A 23,388-nucleotide genomic window follows, 5' to 3' on the forward strand; every position below is an offset into this window, starting at 1 on the left:
AACAATTAAATGTTTCAAAACCTTTCTGGTACACAGAATAAAAAATATATTCAATCAATTAATACATCTATACCCTTTGACACAGTAACTGTCTTTCAAGTTTATCCTAAGGAAAAAAATTAGACATACATAAAAACATAAAATGAAATAGCATCCATTAAGGATTACAAATGTAAGCGTACATGATTTTTATGAAAGACATTTATGTGCTCTCCAACAATTTCCTATTTTAAAAGATACCTTAATAAATTTGTCTCTATATAAACTGGTATATTTTGGCATACACACACACACACACACACGTATATTTATTTACAAAGAGTGAATTTCTTCATTAGGTAAGATTAGTCATCTCATGCCCTGACCTTCTCTCTATATAGATGTCTCATTTGCCTTATACAAATTCCAGATGTTCTTCACTTTGATCTGAGGAATTCTCACTACCTATCTATCTACCTATCTATCTATCTAGGGATCTGGAATTAATAGTTCGATTAGTATACTAACCAGTGCCTACCCTAAGCTTCAACCATCAGATGAAGAGCCAGCAGAATGGTATTAGCATCTGGACCAACTAACCATTTCAAGCACCTGTGTAACACCTCAACCATCATGTCTGCCATCACTTTGGACCATTTAAAGGACATGTTAAGAACATAGCTCCATCCCCCCATCTAAATAATCAACGATTAGAGATTTCTAGGTGGCTTCTGCAATTTCTTATATGAAGACACCTTAAGCTTTTAAAACATCAGTCCCTTAATGCTTTATCTTCAGATATAACTCTTAAACAATAATTATTTTCATCTGTAGCTGATGGAGGGACTTGGAAGATTTGAGGAAGGTTTAAAAAGAGGAGAATGGTGACCAAAAAAAAGTTTATTTACCTTCCCACACTATCCATAAAATATCTTGGTACCTAGGATTTAGTTTAATGACTCCCCCCTTTCTTCACCTCTAACCTCTGCTTTACTCACCTAAGTCTCGCTGTACACAGGTATTGATAACTTCTATACATTCAGTGCCTTCCCCTCTTCTCATTAATCTTCTCTTTTATCAACTCTACCAAATCCCATAATTAATCACCTTGTGTATTCTTTGATTATGGAGTCCTGTCTCTTAGAGCTGCCTTCCTAGCTGGCCCCAAAAATCTATATCTTACCATTATGAAGAATTTTAGGGAAAGCCAAGTTTAAGGGTAAGGAGATACCTAAGATAGATGATAATCTCAGGCGTCCTACCATTGGTAATGAGTTTCACCATCAGAAAACCAAGTGTGAGGACAAAATGGAAAGTCTCTGGGATGTCTTCTTTAACAAAGGGTCATGATAAAGTATACAAGTGAGTTATACATATATCTGAATCCTAAAGCTCAGCAGCTGGGGTCTTCCTTCCTGTGACCTCATCCAGTTGAAATTCTCCTCTGAGTTTCTCCTTCTCTGAAGTCCTTATTCTACTCTTCAGTGAGAATTCTAGTCACATTTGTCAGGTAAGTCCCTATGCAGAGCCTTGGCATGCAATATGTACTTGGTAACAATTGGTGGATGAATTAATGTGAAGGAATAAGCTTCCTCTATTCTCTTGGGTCCTCATGAGAAGATAAAGATCCAATTCTGTATAATTATAAAACGTATACATCTAGTAAGGAGCTCAGCTGAATCTAGAACCCATTTTTCTTTCCCTAAACAGTGAAAGACTATGTATCAGAATGTCACCCACGTGTTGTCTAAGTACATTAGACCCTTCAGGTAGTCTCAAAGATAATAAAAAAATACAGTCTGTGTTGAGGAGTAGATGATAAGACACAAGCAGTATACAGACACATATATGACACAGACAAAATAAATAAAAGAAGAACATACAGAAATAGGAGTGTTCAGTCTTAAAAGGAAGTTGTTAGAATGACCAGGGAAGCTGGTAACTAGCAGGCTAGAGAGAGAATCCACACTGTGCACAACTCTGGGCCCTGCTCCTTGGCTATTTTCCACTGCAATTAGTTATCTGGCAACCTTTCAAGTTCTTAATAAAAATAACTCATAAGCTTTAGTCACATCAGAAAGGCCATCAAAGTGAGTGATCACAAATGTTTGGAAAGGGTCATAAGCTAAGTCAGCATTTAAGATATGCTTTTTAAAAATTACCTTATCTCTTTTATCTCCAAAGAAAACACCAGATGGATATTGTCACAACTCTGACAATCTCACACCTTCCCCCCAAATCTATTAAAATCACATTGTAAGGTTTGTGCCATTGTCAGGAGTCCAATAAAACCCCATAGCATTTCTTTCTTGTTTTCCTTTCTCAGAGTTACAAATTTTTTTTCTAATCTTCTTACACACATTCCCACACTTTCTAATGTAGTTCATATTAGACATATTTTTTACCTGTAATTACTCTAGTTTTCATGACCTGAAAGACTTTAAAAGGACATAATTACACTATTTATATAAATAATTATGCTCAAGAGATCATGTAAAGCGTCTCACAGTTCACAAAACCCATTTACACTTAGTTGTCATTTTAAACTTACAAACTACCCTATGACTTGTTTGGACAGCTTATGGAGGATTTTTTTTTCCCATTTTAGGGGAGAAAATTGAAGTTTAGAAAGGTTAAGGGAAATTCTCAAGGTTAACATCACATAAGTGGTAAAGCAATTCTTGATAACCATGGGTCTGCCTCTAAAACTGTAATAACCCTCTACCTTTTTAAGAGATATGCAGCTGGGAAAAAGGGAGAGAGGTCGGAGTCTTTCCAAGTGGCCCCCCAGAGAGTGGTCTGGAGGTCAAATGATTTACTAAATTCAACATACCATCATGCCAATAAATCCATTAATTATCTCTGCCTTGTTATTCTACGTTTTCTCGCTAGAAAATGGCACTTCTCAGTTAAGACCAGTTACATAATGTTCAGGAACCAATGCCCTACTCTTAGCATCTTCTGATAATTTGAAATCTAAATTTGAAAATTTAGAAGGAAATTAAAATATGCTTTCCTGAGATTTTATTATTAATACTTTAAGTATCCTTTCTATTTTTTAGATACTTCTGTTAACCTCATACCCCCCACACTTCCAGGGTTTTCTTATTCTCTCACTATGCAGGGCAATCCACCTGACCTATCCTCTCTGGGAAGAACCCTACATACCTGCTTTTTGCCATCTTTCCCATGACATTAGAAAGAGGCAAATAAATGAGTTCACAATAAGGCATTAATGGTAATAATTTGATGAAGGGATTTCTTCTCCAATGGCAAAGACAATTCTTTCGTGAATCTCTAATAGGGTCACTTCAGACATCAGTGACAAGCTATGACGGGGGAAAGGGGAATTATTTGGAAAGAGTCTTGCTAGCCACTCCTAGCCCTAAACCTCACCATAAATATTAATCTGGATATTTTCAAGTCTACAGCCCTGGGTCTACATAAATCATTCATCTATATTGTTTTAAGATAAAGAATTACATTTCTAGGATGTTTAGACTGTTATACTGAAATATCATTGTATTGAAAATACTAAACCATTATTCACAACCATTATTCAGAAAACTGAAAAAGAAAAAGCAAAGGGATTGCATTCTATGGAAGTTCCCAGGGGATCTCCCAAGAGAAATAAAATGGCTCCCTTCTCTGAGCCATTTTAAGCCTGATTACATTAACTTTTAGAAAATGTACAGAAGAAACACTATTTCAGAGAAGGCCATGTAATTAGCATATTTCTTGGAACTCTGGTACCTCACGGATGACAGCATATGTCACTGTTAACCTTGCGTTGTTTCTGAACCAGTGTCCAGCACAGCCTCTGAGGCCATCTGCTTTCTGTGGTTGTCAGCCCTGAAAACCTGAGATGCTGAATCCCTGGGACAAATTTTTCCTACTGCTTTGATTAGAAAAGCACTTCCACCCTAATCAATCTTTCTGTTTTAACTCAAGCATGCATTTGACAAACTTCCTGGGTTTGATTCCTCGATATACATGGTAGATTTTGAATTCCCAGGTGATACTTGACGTTGGGGAAGTCCCAGTGCACATGCGATAGAATGCTATAAAGTCACATATGCTTTGCTCCCTATTCATGGGGGAAAGGACATGTACGGAATAAAACCACAAGGGCAGGGATATTAGGAAGCCTTTGTGCTGGTATTTTCCTTAAATTAATGCTTTCAGCATCCTCCTTACTCATTTAGATAATTCTGGTTATAGAATTTTCCTATATACCATCCATTATGTTTTCTTGCCTCTTTATTTTTTTTAAGATTTTATTTATTTCTTGCCTCTTTAGATAGCTCTTTGTGGTTCTGCTGATTGTCTGATGGTTGAGGCACAGCATCTAAAATGTACTCAAATGGTGAAAATGGAACATTGAAACAACACAGAACTATTCCACACAGATTTATGATTCAAAAGGGTCATCTTTGTCCCAATTAAGCAAGCTTACTTGAAGAAAGATGGCTGAAGCATTGTTCTCATAAAGAGACTTTTTTTTAAAGGTCTCAAAGCTAAAAGAAAAAGAACATAGGGGAGATACAGGAAGAATATTACTAAGTCATTGCCTTTGGAAATCTTGGAGACACGTATTGAATTGCTTTGTTTCTAAACTGGATGGTGCTCTGTGGAAATCCCCATGCGACTTCTTCATTGCCTTCATTCAATTTTATATTATTTTGAAGGTCCAGGCAGAGAGGATATGTAATTGGACATTTGGTGAATGCAGAGGAGTGAAATTGTGTCCAAAGTTATTAGCTTATCTTCGTGTGAAGAGCAAGGAGAACATTTTATTTCATCTAACTTTTTATAGCAATCAATTAATCCTTCGCTTTAAGGATGACAACAGAATGCCTTTACTCATTCTCATGGAAACATTGACATCTAGTGGGTCCCTGCATTAATGCAGGACAGTGCAAAGGCTGAGAAAAATGCTCAGATTTGGGGGATATGCAATATGGTGTGTTCTTTGTGATTAATTTGGCCCGCTGATTTCTTTAGCCTCTGCTTATAATTGTGGATAAGAAATCATAATTCAAAGGAAGTTGTAGAAAACAGACTTAGCATACCTAACCAATAGCTTCCACATACCCTGTAAATAAATTCTTAATGATTATTTTTGGTTGAAGATTCAATTATTATTTGTAGGAAACAAAATGAGTAATGGTTCACAGAGTTTTAGTAATGATAGACACTAACTCTTCATGTTTGGAGCCCTATATGTCTGGCACAGTCATCCTTAAACATTTTAATTTCAGAGATGACTTTGATGAACAGTATGAGCATGCTGCCAAGAAATCCTATACAGGAGCAGCCGCATTAGATTCTGTGTACAATTTCAAGGGGGTTCCAACCAGTGAGCCTTGGGCTGATGAAGAACTCCTGCCTACTGATAATGATAGAAAACTCTTACAGCACTTTTACTATGTGTCAGACACTGTTCCACCTGCTCTTCATGTATTAACTCATTTAATTATCACAATTTGTATATGTAGACATTCTTATTAACCCATTTCACAGAAAAATGCAACTGAAACACAGAGAGATGAAAATATTTGCCTAGAGTCACAATACTAGCAGATTGAACTAAGAGTAAAACCCAGATAAGTTGACCAGAAAGACTGTGCTCTGTTACAACTGTCTGGTGACTCTCAGAGAAGAAACGTGGCAGAGACAGACAGACTGGATGATAGACCTTTACATGCTGCTCTCAGCATGACCAATTTCCCTAAGCAATCTCTTCAGACTAATTGTTGTCCATGCCTCAGTTATCCGGACCAGTATCACAACAGATAAATATGCATTACCTAATTGGAAAAGGAGACAGCTGTAAAAAATAAGGCAATATGCTTATGAGAGCTTTAAATGGGAGCTTTGATGCAAGTCTGAGTTATCAGGACCTTCAAGTTCTATAGCACTGGGCTGGTAGCCGTTGGGAGTACAAAAGACTAATACAAAAACATTAAACTTGAGTTGATAATGTCAGTTCTTTGGAATAAGAGATATGACAGATCTTCCCTATTTTGTTTAATGTTTACCTTTAATATTTTACCTTTGTACCCTGTACTTCATGAAGCTTCTTCAAAACAAACTTCTTGGATTGACTTTCCTGGCCACACTGGGAGAGAAAATTTATAATGTCTTCTCCCTGACATGCAGTTCTCTTGGAGGGCAATGAAACAAGGCTAAGAAACATGCTGCATGGACTGGGTTACCAATCCCCAAAGATGTCCCTTAGTCCAGAACTAGACTGTCCTCTCTGCATCCTTCCCAGAGGTTACTAGGAGATGAGGGAAAGAGGTTGTTGGACAGCAGTAAGCCTTTCTCAGAGGAGCCTTCCCCAAACCCTAAAGCCACAACTATGAGAGAACAATGTCTTTTGGAATCCACTTCTAGCTAGAAAAAAAGAAGGAGAACTTTGAAAAGTTCTGCTTATTTCCAATGCTTCCTTTATAAACACAGGCATTCTACCTTTTACCTTGCCATGCATCTTTCCTTCTAAATGAATACAATGAAGGCTTTAAAAGTTTTATCTCCTTTTCTAGGGATTTTCCCTTCCTCATCCTCAACTCAAATACTTAACCAACCTAGAAATAGTGATTGCTGTCGCCCAAATGCAGCTGGGTTTGTTAACATAGAACTTCTGATACAGGTAAAGAGGAACAGACGTGAAGATCTATAGATGGTAAAATGCTTTCTCCAGAGTATCCTAATTAATCTAAAAGAGAGGCACATGTGTTTTCCAATTAAGAAAATGCCTGCCAGGGATGCCTGGGTGGCTCAGTTGGTTGGGCAGCTGCCTTCGGCTCAGGTCATGATCCCAGCGTCCTGGGATCGAGTCCCACATTGGGCTCCTTGCTCGGCAGGGAGCCTGCTTCTCCCTTTGCCTCTGCCTGCCATTCTGTCTGCCTGTGCTCGCTCTCTCCCCCTCTCTCTCTCTGATAAATAAATAAAATCTTTAAAAAAAAAAAAAAAGAAAAGAAAAAGAAAATGCCTGCCAAGCAATGGGTAATGCCATATGTCTGAGCCTCTTAAATGGAAATGAACAGCCAAAAGCTTTTTGCTAAAAAAGAAAATAATTATTTGTATTTGTGGCATCGTATTCTGAACTTCCAAAATATCATCCCTGCTTTTCCATTATCTCTAATATTATCTTAGGTATGCTTGAACTTTTTGATGGTGATGTTGTAATTCTAAATCTAGAAAAAATTTCCATTCTCTACTGTCTTCAAAAACACCATATTCTCATTTAAGAGGAGAACTCAGTGGATTCCCAATATAGTTTTAAGTGATTTGTGATATTCAGTGATGAAGATCTGTGCCTCATACCTCACTACTTCATCAATTTCACCTCAAAAACCCTTATGGGATCAAATAAAAGAAAGCTCTCATAAAATCAGAATAAACTCCATATGCTTTTTCACCTTATTCTTCTCTGAGCAATGTGAAAGACTTGCTCCATAAATGTTAAATAAATAATAAAGGTCAGAGAAAGGTCATCATTTCTTTTGAAAGAGGTACATTTCTTTTGAAAGAGGTACATTTTCTTAAGCTCATCACACAGAATTTTCTAACTGCTGGGGAAACGTACAGCTCTATTAGGAGAGAATTCTGCTTTCATTTTTCTACTCAGACTACAAAATAATGTTCTCCTAATCTAGATATCTACACAGAACCATACTAAAAGGATTCTTTGATGTAATACCTTGTACAAATAGTACAGTTCACTACAAAGAACTAAAACTTGCAATATGAGAACGAGCCATAGTTTATAACACATAGAACTAGACAAAGAATATTAAGTTGGTTCTAAGATTGTGTAACTCTTTGCTAAGGACCAATGGAGATTTTTTTACCAATGAGATTGAGGAACTGAGTTCTGCTTCTGTCTTATTCCAATTCTGTGGGTGTCATGTAGCTGTCACTTTAAAATTCAGACTTGAGGGATGCCTGGGTGGCTTAGTCGGTTAAGTATCTGACTCTTGATTTCAGCTCAGGTGATGATCTCGGGTCCTAGGATGGAGTCCTGCATCAGGCCCCACACTCAGAAGGGAGTCTGGTTGAGATTCTCTCTTTCTCTCCCTTCTCCTTCTGCCCCTTTCTTCTTTTATGCTCCCTCTCTCTCATAGATAGATAAATCTTTAATATAAATAAATAAGTAAAATTCAGATGAAGTTTGCCTAGGTACTTGTTGAAACAATAAAAATCATCCCTAATGTCACAGTATACATATGTAATTTTATAATAACTGTAACATAAATGCACAATTTTCAGTACTGGTAAATGCTCAGTGAAATGGATGATTTCATACACTTAGTACCATTCTGAAAAGTAGTTTGATATCATGATTCAAGAACCTTAAAGTTGTGAATTTTTAATCTCTTATTTCCTTTTATAAGAAATTATTCTAATAGAATGGTGAGATGTGTATAAAAAGATTCATATACAAGAATGTTCTTAGAACATGGTGACGAGTTTCAAACAACTTATATATTCATCAATATTGTGTTACCATATACACTTGCTATATTACACACCTGTTAAAATCACATTTTATACAAACTATAATGAAAAGGGAAATTTTCCAAAATATATAATTAAATGAAAGAAAGTCTGTTTATAAAACAGTTTAAACATATATATACATAAACATGTATATGTGGGGGAGTATATCCTATAAAAATATAAGGTTTTAAACAAACTGATACTTCTCTGGGTGAAATGATAAAGAATGGTTTCTTTAAAGTATTGCACAGAAAAATATTATCTTAATAATTAGAAAAAGCCAATATTATTTTTAAAATTAGGAGCAGAGAAGACATCTCTGCTTATATCTTTAGCTATTATTATTTGTGTAACATTATTTGTACCAGATCTTACTGAGTGATTCTTGGATGTGAATTTTCCTTAAAAAATATATACAAACAAACAAACACTATTTCAGGTCATCCTCAGGAAATTTCTCAACTCTAAAATAAAGCCAAAAGTATTCTCTAGGAGGACTTAACTATTATTAAAATATTATTAATGCATCACCTTTGTGTTAAGGCAGGTAGTTACATAAAAAAGCAACTGTGTACACAAACAGTGCTGAAGCCTAATTAAAAGTTAAAGTACCAATAAGAGTAACTATATAGTAAAAGGCACTGAGATTGTTCATGTTGTTATTTACAGGCATCAGCCATGGATTTGTTAATAAAAGTTTGCCTTAGCCAGAGAGAACTACGACATCGTAGGTTCAAGTTCCTCGCTTGGCAGAAAAACGGGAATCAGGCTGGTAATCTAGGTCAGAAATTCATTTCAGACAAATCACAATTTTCTGCGTGTGATTTGCCAAGTAATTTTTCAGTTTCTTTTTCATGGTTTTCTGAGAAAAGTCCTAAAGCCATGATTTAGTTACATTACTTGAATTGGCAACAAAACTAGTCATGCAAGAGAAAAATCATTACTAATGTGTTTAAACACCCTCAAAACTGTTTCTATTTCACTTCTCCCATATTATGAGGACAATCAGCTCCACTCTAGTTTTCCAGTGCTTCTAAGAAAGGTTCAATTCCCAAAAGCAAATGAAAGTCAGGTCTCATTCAATTATCAAGAGATCTTCCTCTTGGGTCTCCTGATGCTACTTACCCAAAAATGTATCAGCACCAAGCATAGTAATGCTTGCAAGCCCATTTTATTTCTTAACTCTTTTTTTTTAATATTTATTTATTTATTTGAGAGAGAGAAAGTGAGACAGAGCATGAATGAGGAGAAGGTCAGAGAGAAAAGCAGACTCCCCGTGGAGCTGAGAGCCCGATGCGGGACTCGATCCCAGGACTCCAGGATCATGACCTGAGCTGAAGGCAGTCGTCCAACCAACTGAGCCACCTAGGCGTCCCTTAACTGATGTTTCTTGATCAGCTAAGTATTTTGATATCAGTATCTATCAATCCAAAATATATTGTGGTAGATTTCTGCTTAAAAATAAATGGGAAGGAGATTTTGGCAGACCAATGCTTCCACTGAGAACAGAAAGGAAAACCAAGATAAAATATGTTAATCATCAGCTTGAAGTCAGTAGACTGTGGCAGTGGCAAAGAGAATTGGAAGGGCCATACTCCAGAGAGAAAGAATGTAGCAGAAATAAACAGACTTCTGCAGTTTCTTAACAAAAGCCCTAGGGCAATTGTTAATTTTGTGAATGGGCATAAGGATGAGAATCTAAGTTTTGAAGCCAGAAAGGGATGCTACTAGAAGATGCAGAAAGGAAAAAAACTAAGCTTTTAATAGGTATATGGGGAGCCTCAGACATATTACTGGTTTTGTCTCACAACAGTTACCAAGTTCTGAAACAGTAGCAAGCAGGAAACCAAAACCTAAACAGAAAGTTTAAAAGACTGAGAAATACTTTAGCAGTCTTGTAAATAGACACCATTAAGAAAAGGCAACCCACAAAGTGAGAGAAAATATTTGCAATATACTCAACAAAGATGTATAACTAGAATATACAAAGAACTTCTACAAATCAATAAGAATGCATAATATGATCCAATGGAAAACAAATGAGCAAATGATATGAACAGGTGCTTCACAAAAGAACATACCATTTGGCCAATAATAATGAAGAAAGGTGCCCCCCTTCATTAATCATCAGGATAGTGAGAATTTAAAACACAAAGCAATTACCACAACACATACCAAAATGTTAAAATTTAAAAATATAACAATCTCAAGTGTTGAGGAAAATGTAGAACAACTGGAATTCTCATTCACTGCTGGTAGAACTATAAACTGGAAAAATGTTCGGCAGAGCATATGCATATCCTTGCTCCAGCTATTTTACTACTTAGTGTAAACTCTGTAGAAATATAGAAATATATGCCCCAAAAGACATGCGAAGGAATGTTTATAATGATGCTGTTCATAACATCTCCAAACTGGAAGCAACTCAATCATCTAACAACAGCAGACTATATATAAATAAATAGTGGTATTTATGTAATAAATACTATTCAGCAGTGAGAACGAACAATCTGTATATATAACAATGCACATAAATCTGATGGAGAGCAAAAGAAGTTAGACTCAGAAGACTGCATATGTTACAGTTTTATTGATGAAAGTTCCTAAACAGACAAAATTAGGCTAAGGTGTTAAAAGTCAGGAGAGTTCTTACTCTTAGAGGTCTAGCAATCATCAAGGGACAAAAGAGGACTTTTGGGATCTGGGTGGTGTTCTGTTTGTAAGATGGGTGCTGGTCACAAAGGTTTACTTTGTGAAATTCATTCTGCTACATTTTATTTCTACAATTTTGTGTATGTATTAAAATAAAAGTTTGCTTATGTATTGAGAGAGAGAAGCTTCCCAAGATAACTGTCAGACTGAGATCATTATCAAAATCTCAGTGTGCTATCAATTTATCTGTTAGACAGATACAATTGAGTTCTACATTCGTGTCCATCAAACTACTGAACAAATATTAATTAAATACCTAATTGCTATACTAGTGGAAAAAACTTAAGTAGAAGATATGATCTCCAATTTCATAGTGTTTACAAAATATTTACAATCTGTTTGGGGAAATAAGATTAGAGACAAGATTAGCCAATAGAATTTGAAGTTGAAGTCTGAGCTCTTTTCTGACACTTGGGGAGTTTTGAGTTGATAGACATTGGAAAATTCTTCCAGCCACCAAAATACCCTATGAGGATATTTTCTGCTCACAAAAATATGATATTTATTTTCAAGGATTTTTGCATTTGTGCTCATGAAGAATATTGAAGATTGTAGTTTTTTTTGTAATGTCTCTGGGTAATACTGGTCTCATAAATGTGGAAGGATTCCTCCTTTTTCAATTACCTGGAGAAATTTTTGTAGCATATAAACATTTGGTTAATTTATCAGTGATGCCATCTCATTTAGAATTTATTTTGTGTTCAGGTTATCTTAAGTAGACGATTTAAGTTATTTGAGTCTTGAATTAACTTTGGTAGATTGTGACCTTCTAGAAATTTGTTCATTTAATGTCATCAAATTGACTGAAATAAATGTGTTAATAATATTTACTTTTTAATATCCTCAAGGTCTGTATAATATATACTGATTTCCTTTCTTTCCTGATATTTGTCATCTGTATCTAGAAGTTTATCAATTTGTTATTTTCAAAGAACCAGCAATTGGTTTCACTTATTTTCTCTATTTTCTTGTTTTGAATTAAACTTGTAAGTTTATTACATATATCTTTATATTTGCTTTGGATTTAGTTTGCTTTTGTTTTGCTGCTATCTTAAATTGATAGATTAATTAGATAAATTGATATCTAGATAAATTAGATAAATTGATAAATTAGATTTTTTCAGTTCAGATATTTCTCTCTTCTCATATTTCTCATATTTCTTTTCTTTTCTCATATTTCTATCAATATATAGATTGATACATATATAGTATATAGATCACTATAGATTTCTCTATAAGTGATGCATTAACTGTATACTATAAAGTTTAATATGCTGTGCTTTTTCATTAAATTAAAACTATTTTCAAATGACTCTCACAATTTCCCCTTTGATACAAGTTATTTCAAAATATATGGTTTAATTTTCAAACATACAAGAATTTTTATATATTTTTATTACTTACTTCTAGCATAGGCTCATTATTGAGAATATGTTCTACATCAGTAAGTGTTGTGCATGGACTTGCAAGGAATGTGTGTTGTGATGTTATTAAATGGGTTATTCTCTAAGTGTCAGTTACATTAGGCAGTTGATGATACTTCTCAGGTGTTCTCTAGTCTTACTATAGATTTTGGATAATTGTTATAGGTTTTTCTGATTTTCTGTTTTTCCGTTCATTATTGACAGAGGAATGTTGACATCTTTGGCTATTTTTGTAGATTTTTCTGTTATTATTTTGAGACTTCTATCAATTTTTAAAATGTAACTCCATATATAAACACTTAAGATTGTTGTATCTTCTTGAATTGACGGCCCTTGAGGCTTAAGACTTTTGTTTCAGATAGAAGGATCTAGTGAAGTAAGTATAGTTTTTTTTGTTTTAGTTTTTTGTTTTGTTTTGTTTTTTGCCTGTCAGCCATTGGCATCCAGTAACTTCCTGTACATCCATCCCATCATAGGTCTGGAGTGGGGAAGGACCATCTTGCTCTGCACCCACTCTCTGTGAACACTTGATAACACTCATGGAGAAGAGTCTGAGTGAGGCTGAACTCCCCTGTGCCTGGGGCTTTCTGTTTTTCTAAACTGAAATCTTTATCTACTTTTGGCTTTTAAGAAGTAATTACAATATTAACTGATTTTTTTTTTCTTATATGCTCCTATGGTAGCCACATATTTTTCCTGCACTTTGGCAAAGGTTTGTGTCTGCCCTCTTCCTGTCAAGGAATCTGTCTCTTTAGAGAATTCAGTTTTCTTGATTGTCTTGTGACCTTAGCACTCTGATGGCTTTAAGGTAAATGGTAATTTTGTAAGTATCTGGCTTTCTGTTATTGTTAGGATGGGAGCAACATTATTTTGTAGCTTTCAGAAGCAGAACTTAATTGATAGAATTTTGATTGGGATTACAATCTACAGATCAATTTTGGAGGAATTTTCATCTGAGTCTTTAAGTCCATATATGATTTATTATAAACTTGTTTTTTTAAAGATTTTATTTATTTATTTGACAGACAGAGATCACAAGTAGTCAGAGAGGCAGGCAGAGAGAGAGGGGGAAGAAGGCTCCCTGCCGAGCAGAGAGCCCAATGCAGTGCTTCATCCCAGGACCCTGGGATCATGACCTGAGCTGAAGGCAGAGGCTTTAACCCATTGAGCCACCCACATGCCCCTATTATAAACTTTTTGAGTGATTAAGAATAATTATTGTTTTTATGTTTTATTATTGTTTTATATTAATATAGTATTATAAGTACACACATTGACTAATGTTGGAGAAAACTGCCTTAATTAAATCTCGGTTTCCTCAGGGGTGATAAAGTGACAAAAGTAGGGATCAATTATGGGGCTGGAAAACAGTGATATTCTCTTTTTTCTCTTTTCATATGACATCATAACACCTGTTCAAAGTCAAATAGCTCTGGTTAATTGCAGATATAGGACTAGAACACTGGTCATATTGACCTTCAGTTGGGGTCTTTCCACTACACATTACATATACTGATGTGCTTTGCAAAGATCCCTTGAGGGGTGCCTGGGTGGCTCAGTGGGTTAAGCCTCTGCCTTCGGCTCAGGTCATGATCCCAGGGTACTGTGATCGAGTCCCACATCAGGCTCTCTGCTAAGCAGAGCCTGCTTCCCCCCCTCTCTCTGCCTGCCTCTCTGCCTACTTGTGATTTCTCTGTGTGTGTGTCAAACAAATAAATAAAATCTTAAAAAAAAAAAAAAAGAAAGAAAACCTCCCTTGAGTTCTTTCTTTTTTTTTTAAAGAAATATAATCACACACTCACACAAATTTTTCAGAATGTCAGATATGTCGGGGCACCTGGGTGGCTCAGGTCATGATCTCAGGGTCCTGGAATCAAGCCCCACATGGGGCTCTCTGCTCAGCAAAGAGCCTGCTTCCCCCCTCTCTCTGCTTGCCTCTTTGCCTAGTTGTGATCTCTGTCTGTCAAATAAATAAATAAAATCTTAAAAATAAATAAATAAATAAATAAACAACAAACATTTTCCCAGTTACTGCTTTCTTTCAACATAGTAAATGAAAGTTTTTCTATTCTTCATTTAAATTTATGGATTTCTAAAGGACTTCTTGAAGGAAAGGAAGGGCTGAACAGAATATAATAGTAAAAAATAACAATTAAAAAACCCCTTAGTAATTTGCCAAAAAATAGTTAATTAGGGGACAAGGTTTCAATCAGGCTGTCTGACTCTATAGAAGGGTTCAGCAAAAGATAGCCCACAGACTAAATCTGATCTCCCACTTAGATTTGTAAAGTCATATTGAGGCACAGCCATGTCTACTCTATCCTGCAAGTATATCAACAGAGATATTTTAAGTCTCAAATTTAATTTATACTTGCTTACTAAAAGCTTCCCAAAACCTTTCTGTTGCTCCAAAATCCTTTATATGGTAATATAAACTATTCAAAATATGGCCCCTGCTCACTTAAGCAGATTGCACATTTGTCACTATTTCTTATATTTTGTATTTATTTCTTATATACTGTATTTCAGTTATTCATTTACTTTATTTATTCTCTTGCCTCTGGGACTTTGCATATACTCTTCTCTCTGGTCTCATCTGACTCATTCTTCCTCATCCTTTTGGTCCTATCACATAACTCATCCTTGGGAAAGACTCAGACACCCAAGAGTTCCAGGTGCTCCCATAAAATCCAGAAAATCTACTGCCACCAATAATAATGCTATTATTTTGTCTTGTAAATCAGTATTTAGTAAACTATAACCCATAGGTCAAATCCATACTTCTGTTTGAATGGCCCATGACTTAAGAATAGTTTTTACATTTTTAAATAGTCTTAACTCAAAAGAAAAGTGATATTTCATGAAATACCAAAAAATCATATGAAAATCAAATTTTATGGTTTATAAATACAATTTTATTGGAACGCAGCCACACTCATTGTTTATATATTATTGCACACTAGGGAAGGTATGATAGAGAAAATATCATCCCATGTCCCCACAGACTTCAGTATCTACAATACCTTCCCCAGTGTATGGCACAAAGAAAATACTACTTATTTATGACATGAATAATGTGTAAATAAGTGCAACTGTTTTGTCCAAAAATCAGTTATAATTAAGCATTAAACATAGAAGCCAGCCAGATTTTCTGTTCCTAGCCAAGTACTCTTTGCTACTAGATTAGGCCCCTTTCCTAATGATTTTAGAGCACATTATTCTTAGAGGAATCATGGAATTAAAATTCCTTCCAGTTTCTACATAGGAAGAAATGTCCCTGACATGGTTCCTACATTGCAAGCTCCAATATGCTGAAGTGTTCATAAGAAACCTCCCCTGTTATGCCCACAAAGAGTAAATAATGATAGACAAGCACTTCTGCTCAAACCACTGCTTTAAAATAACATTTTGATAAGTTCAGGTACACATCAAAAGCACAGTTTATGAAAAAAGTATATCAAAGCAAGCACTGTGATTAACCATATCCAGATGGGAGAAAAACATGTTGACATTTCAGCAAGAATGGTTTCAATTCAAGCCCCCCCCCGCAAATCCCCATTTATACTTTCTAGTCAGCCAAAATTTCCAGCTGCATGGATTCTCTAGTGAACAGACAGGCCAGCACATAGAATAAGGTCACTAAAGAATGTGCCAGTAATCACAAACTGTAATTAAGTGGTAATGGCCTCAACCTGAAGCTTTCTTCAGGATTAATGAGTACCTGAGAAGCTAGTAGCCTGAGGCAGCACTCATTCTGTCCAGGATGCCCTGGGATAATGTGAGTGCTATAAACAAATGTGTTTCCAACTTAAATCATCCCCTAAAATTACCTTTTCCACCTCTATATCAGAGTTAGATTTTTTTATGGCATTCATTGTGGGGGGAAAAAAGTTTAAATAAGAAAAGAGAATAGAAGGATTGAAATGGAAAAATGGTAAGGTATATCTTTCTGGTGGGGCAGTGGGGGTAAATGTGAATTATATTTAGAATATCCAAATTTTAATTTTCAGATTTGCTATGAAAATAAGGATAAGAAACTGTTATAGTCATTATTACTATGACTTTTAATGCCTTGGCTTTAGTAATGGAAGAGAGGGAGCAAACAGAGCATCAGTTTAGTAAGTTAGGCAACCATCAAAATATTAGCCATCATTTATTTGCTGCCTACTCTAACACAGGCAATTAATGTCTCATCCCTTGTAGGCTGAGCATCATTATCTCCTTTTTATAGGTAAAGAATCTGGGAATCATGGAGGTTAAGTAACTTGTCCTAGGTTGTCTTAATCAGTGTAGGGGTTAGGATTCAAGCCTAGGTTTCTCTGACTTTAAGACTTAAACCCTAAATCACTATTTACTCTGACCTCACTGATCTGAAAGGCCTCTGTCAATCATTTGGAAGTAATGAGATCGATTTTTCAGGGTGAGATTTCCAAAAGAGAAATGGAGCTAGTGGTAGATGATCAAATGGTAGATGTGGTAGCAAGTGGTAGGTGATCCTTACATGCTTTTAAGGGAAACTGTTACATATATCAGGAAACGTAAACGGAAAAAGCTCAGGAGTGATAGAGATTTTTAAGGTAGGAGTCTGCTGTGTGGCATCCTTAAGGCTTGGTATTGCTTCCATCTCTTGATATGAATGTAGAAGCCTTAAACAACCATAGTTTCCATAATATACCCCATGCTCCCACTAGCCCCATCTGACTCCATAATGTCTGAAATTTCTTTAATAAAAATCTAAAGTTTAACTTTTTTTTAAATTTTTTATTTTTTATAAACATATATTTTTATCCCCAGGGGTACAGGTCTGTGAATCACCAGGTTTACACACTTCACAGCACTCACCAAAGCACATACCCTCCCCAATGTCCATAACCCCACCCCCTTCTCCCAATCCCCCTCCCCCCAGCAACCCTCAGTTTGTTTTGTGAGATTAAGAGTCACTTATGGTTTGTCTCCCTCCCAATCCCATCTTGTTTCATTGATTCTTCTCCTACCCCCTTAAGCCCCCATGTTGCATCACCACTTCCTCATATCAGGGAGATCATATGATAGTTGTCTTTCTCTGCTTGACTTATTTCGCTAAGCATGATACGCTCTAGTTCCATCCATGTTGTCGCAAATGGCAAGATTTCATTTCTTTTGTTGGCTGCATAGTATTCCATTGTGTATATATACCACTTCTTCTTGATCCATTCATCTGTTGATGGACATCTAGGTTCTTTCCATAGTTTGGCTATTGTAGACATTGCTGCTATAAACATTTGGGTGCACATGCCCCTTTTAAAATAATGGCACCTGGTATGGAACATAAAACTCCAAACAACAGAAAACTGAAGTACCACCTCCCTATTCTATTAATGGAGCCTAACATAGCATTTCTTTCTCCTTTGTAGGCTTTTATATATCTTTTTCAGTTGTTTGATCCTGTGCTGCTTTATGGAATGAGGTTCTCCCAGATAGGTACTGCAATACCTTCTGCAGTAGCTCACAGAGCTTACTGCTGAAGACCAAGCTGCCTAATGCAGTGTCCTATCTGCTCCCTTCTTTTACTTGCCTCATGACTTCTGGTCTGCCACAAACTCTTATTTCCATGTCTGGCTGTCATTTATGGTTTATTCTTATATCTTTTCTGTGCCTTTGGTGAAAAATAAGGAAACTGCATCATGATTCCAATCTGCTGAGATCAATTTGGATCGAGATTCCAGAGTATTCACAGTATTTTCCAAATCCATTCTATTTGCATATTAATCAGTCTGTCATAAATCTCTTGATTCATAATATTGATTAAAATGTTGAAGGCATGTTATTATCAAGCCTATTCAGATCAATAATTGCCTAACACCTCACCACTTTCTAAAATGTGATCTCAATAAAAGAATTCACAGGAAAAAAATAGACATCATTAACTTGGATACTCCACAGGTTGAAATTACAGAATCACCTTATCCTCTATGATATGTCCTCTTGATGTATAATGTTTCTCCTTTGTAAAAAGTCATGCTAGAAAGATTTTATAGGTCTTGAAGAAAATAGTTATGAGATACTATCATAAACCAGTTTGTATCAGAGCTCTGTTGAAACTATAGGTAAATAATTTATTATTGAATTAAAGTAAAAATGATGCCACAGACCTTAACATGTGCCCAGCCATCCATTCATTCAATTAATGGATACTTACAAAACACTGCATCAGACAGGCATTATGCTAAGCATGGAAAATACAATGATGATCAAGACAGATCTATTCCCTTACCCCAAAGATCTAAGAGTCCACCAGGGAAGAGAGACATCAATGGAGAAATGATAAAAAATTATCCTATATACACTAATGAGGAGTCTTTCTACTAATTATACTGCATCAGTATGACATCATATGAGGAGAAGTATATACACTGTCAAATTTCAAAATGCTTGTGGATACACACATTTAAGAGGGATATAGAGAAACTAGAATTTTATAAGAGAGCACATCCTGGAGGCTAAGGTGACATGAAATAATGCTATATGAAGACTAATAAAAAGAATGGAGATGATTAGTTTAAAGAAGGATGAACATTTTGTCACCAGACCTCTGATGGTTGGAATGTGACAAAGGGAGATGATCTGGTTTGTAGGGTCTTACAGAATTGAACAGAGGACAATGAGTAGTAACCAGGAGAGAGCAGATTCCATCTCAAAAGAAGAAATGTTTTTATATCTGAACTGTATCAAGATTGAGTGGGTTTCTCATGAAACAATGAGATTTCCATTAGTGGACTGTTTCATCACACATTGTCTCATCTCTTACAAGGATATTTCAAATGATTTTCAACTAAAAAATCCACAGTAGGATTAAAGGGTAAAAAGCCTCCCAGACCTGAGGTCTTACAAATCATACCTTATATACTTTAAACTATTAGATATATAGAGTCTAAAACATGTCTAAACATATATAGAGTTCTGAAACATGTTTACTACCCCTTAATTATAATGCCAAATTTCTGTTATTTCCTTTTAATTGACTATTCAGTTTTATGTTGTTATTTTACACTGTAAGCGTTTACATTTTAAATTATAAATTAAGACCTAATAATTCATTTTAACGTGAAATTATGTGACCATTTTAAACATATTTTAAAAATAGGAAAAGTTGATGATTAAGAGTCCCTTATGGTGGCTCAGAGGAAGCAAGATGGTGGAGGAGTAGGAGACTGAAATATCATTAGGTCCCAGGAGTTCAGCTACATAGTTATCAAACCATTCTGAACACCTACAAACTCAACAGGAGATAGAAAAGAAGAAGAGCAGCAGTTCTAGGAGAAAAAAAAAACATTAGCCACTTTCCAGAAGATAGGACATGCAGAGAGGTGAATCTGAAGCAACAGGAAGGTAGCCTGTCAGCGGAGGGGTGGCTCCTGGCAAGTGAGAAAGGAGTGTAGCACAAAATCGGAACTTTTAGAATCTGTTCCACTGAGGGATGTCACTCCAGAGGTTGAATGGGGAGGGGGGGGCATTGTGGGGACAGTGTGATCTCAGGACCCACAGGGACACAGAAAGACCTGGGGTGTCTGACTGTAGCAGAGCTCCCAGGTATTGGAGCAGGGAAGCCAACTACAGAGAAGGAGCCAAGGAGTGGGATTAATTGGGATTACCTTACCAATTTGGAATTACCTTAAACCATGATCCAAGTCACATTGGGCCACTGTTCTTCAAGCAGGGACCCTACAAGTGGTGGATACGGAGAGACACCCCCCCCCACTCCTCCTCTGGGAGGAACAGTGTGACAGCACACTGCAGGAATCTGCTGGGTTTGAAGATTCCATGTGGGGTCATACACCAGAGATAGAAATGCTCAGTCAGAGGCTGTGTGAGTTCAGAGTGTAGCCGGAGACCAGGGAGATGGGAGGGATTGACTTCTTTTCTCTGAGGGCACATTGAGGAGTGGGGCCCTGAGTGTATGGCTCCTATAGGGCCGGATATTGGGAGGTCACCATTTTCATTACCATCCTCCAAAGCTGTACAGAAATCATTCAGGAAACAAAAATTACCAAGAGTGAACCCAAGCCAATTACTGGCCCCTGGCAAGGGCAGTGCATTTCTGCCTTGGGCAAAGACATTTGAGAATCACTGCAAGAGGACCCTCCCACAGAAGAGCAGCAAGAACATCCACCCAAGAACCAAGTTCACTAATCAATGAGAACTGTGGAACTCAAGAACTAGGGGAAAGCAACACATAAAATTCATGGCTTTTTCCCCATGATTCTTTAGTCTTTTAAAGTTAAATTTTTTAAGGTTTTTTTTTTTCTTATTCTATTTTTGTTTTATTTTTCTCTTTCCTATTTTAACATTTTAAAACTATTTTACCAATACTTTTTAAAAAAATCTTTTAAAATTTTCACCATTATAGTCATATTTCATCCTTTTATTGTATTTGACCTTATTTTTTGTATACAGATAAGGGTTTTTTTTCTTTAAAATTTTGGGATACATGGGCACCTGGGTGGCTCAGTGGGTTAAAGCTTCTGACTTTGGCTCAGGTTATGATCCCAGAGTCCTGGGATCGAGCCCGCATTGGGCTCTCTGCTCAGCAGGGAACCTGCTTCCCTTCATCTCTCTCTGCCTACCTCTCTGCCTACTTGTGATCTCTGTCTGTCAAATAAATAAATAAAAGTCTTTAAAGAAAATTTGGGGATACAGTTTCTTTTAATAGAGCAAAACATAACTTAAATCTAGCATGTGGCTTTGTTCTACTCTTCAGCCTGATCACATTCTTTCTTCTTTTTTCTGTTTTTAGCCAACTTCCTATCTTATCAATTCCTTTTTTAGAATCTTTTTATTTTTCATCTTTAGAGTCATATTCCATCACTTCATTGTGTTTACCCTTATTTTTGTATCTGTATAAGTTTTTCTTTCTTTAAAATTTAGGGAGGTATTTTTTTCTAAGAGACCAGAATACAACCAAAATCAAATATGTGGCTCTGTTCTATTCCCCAGTCTAATATGTGTGTGTGTGTGTGTGTGTGTGTGTGTATACATACATATGTATATATATATATATATATATATATATATATATACATATATATGACCCCTGGTTTTGGGTCTCTTCTGATTTGGTTAGTATATTTTTTTCTGGGGTCTTTGCCACCATTTTAGTATTTTGTTCTCTCATTCATCTATTCTTATCTGGATAAAATGACAAGGTGGAAAAACTCACCACAAAAAAAAGAACAAGAGGCAGTACCAACGACTAGGGACCTAATCAATAAGGACATCAGTAATATGTCAGAATGAGAGTTCAGAATGATGATTATCAAGTTGCTAGCTGGGTTTGAAAAAAGCATAGAAGATATTAGAGAATTCCTTTTTGGAGAAACAAAATGCCTTTCTGGAGAAATAAAAGAACTAAAATCTAACTAAGTTGAAATTTTAAAAAGCTTTTAATGAGGTGCAATAAAAAATGGAGGCTCTCATTGCTAGGATAAATGAGGCAGAAGAGATAATTAGTGATATGGAAGACCAAATGATGGAGAACAAATAACCTGAGAAAAAGAGAGACAAACAACTATGGAACCATGAGGGGAGAATTCGAGAGATAAGTGACACCTAAGATGTAACAATATTAGAATACTTGGGATCCCAGAAGAAGAAGAAAGAGAGAGGGGCAGAAGGTACATTGAAGCAAATTATAGTAGAGAATTTCCCTAATATGGCAAAGGGAACAAGCATAAAAAATCCAGGAGGCACAGAGAACACCCCTCAAAATCAATAAAAATAGGTCCACACCCCACCATCTAATAGTAAAACTTATGAGTCTTAGTGACAAAGAGAAAATCCTGAAAGCAGCTCTGGACAAGAGGTCTATAATATCCAATGGTATGAATATTAGATTGGCAACAGACTTATCCACAGACCTAGCAGGCCAGAAAGGACTGGCATTATGTATTCAGAGAACTAAATGAGAAAAATATGCAGCCAAGAATACTATTTCCAGCTAGGCTGTCACTGAAAATAGAAGGAGAGATTTAAAAAAACAAATAAACAAACAAAAAAACAAACAAAAACTTCCAGGACAAACAAAAATTAAAAGAATTTGCAAACACCAAACCATCTCTACAGGAAATATTGAAAGGGGTTCTCTAAGCATAGAAAGAGCCTAAAAGTAACAAACCTTAAAGGAACAGAGACAATATACAGTAATAGTCACCTTACAGGCAATACAATGACACCAAGTTCATATCTTTCAATAGTTACCCTGAATGTAAATGGGCTAAATGCCCCAACCAAAAGACACAGGATATCAGAAAGGAAAAAACAAAAACAAAAACAAAAAAACAAGAACCATCAATATGCTATCTATAAGAAACTCATCTTAGTCCCAAAGACACCTCCAGATTTAAAGTGAAGTGGTGGAAAACAATTTACCACACTAATAGACATCAAAAGAAAGCTGGGGTGGCAATCCTTATATCAGATAAATTAGATTTTAAGCCAAAAACTATAATAAGAGATGAGGAAGGACACTATATCATAATTAAAGGGTCTATCCAACAAGAAGATCTAACAATTTTAGATATCTATGCTCCTAACATGGGAGCAGCCAATTATATAAACCAATTAATAACAAAATCAAAGAAATGCATTGACAATAATACAATAGTAGTAGGGGACTTTAACAGCCTTTCACTGAAATAAAGCAAAAGATCAACAAGGAAATAAAGGCTTTAAATGATATACTAGACCAGATGGACATCACAGATATATTTAGAATATTTTATCCCAAAGC

General features: G+C 35.9%; 1 pseudogene; it reads left to right on the forward strand.

Annotated features, from left to right (window-relative positions):
- LOC101693948 overlaps positions 1-23,388 on the forward strand; it is a 49,145-nt pseudogene that overhangs the window by 21,023 nt on the left and 4,734 nt on the right.

Source organism: Mustela putorius, unplaced genomic scaffold (assembly GCF_011764305.1).
Source record: "Mustela putorius furo isolate JIRA1106 unplaced genomic scaffold, ASM1176430v1.1 tig00003834_pilon_pilon_pilon, whole genome shotgun sequence".
Classification (NCBI taxonomy): Eukaryota; Metazoa; Chordata; class Mammalia; order Carnivora; family Mustelidae; genus Mustela; species Mustela putorius.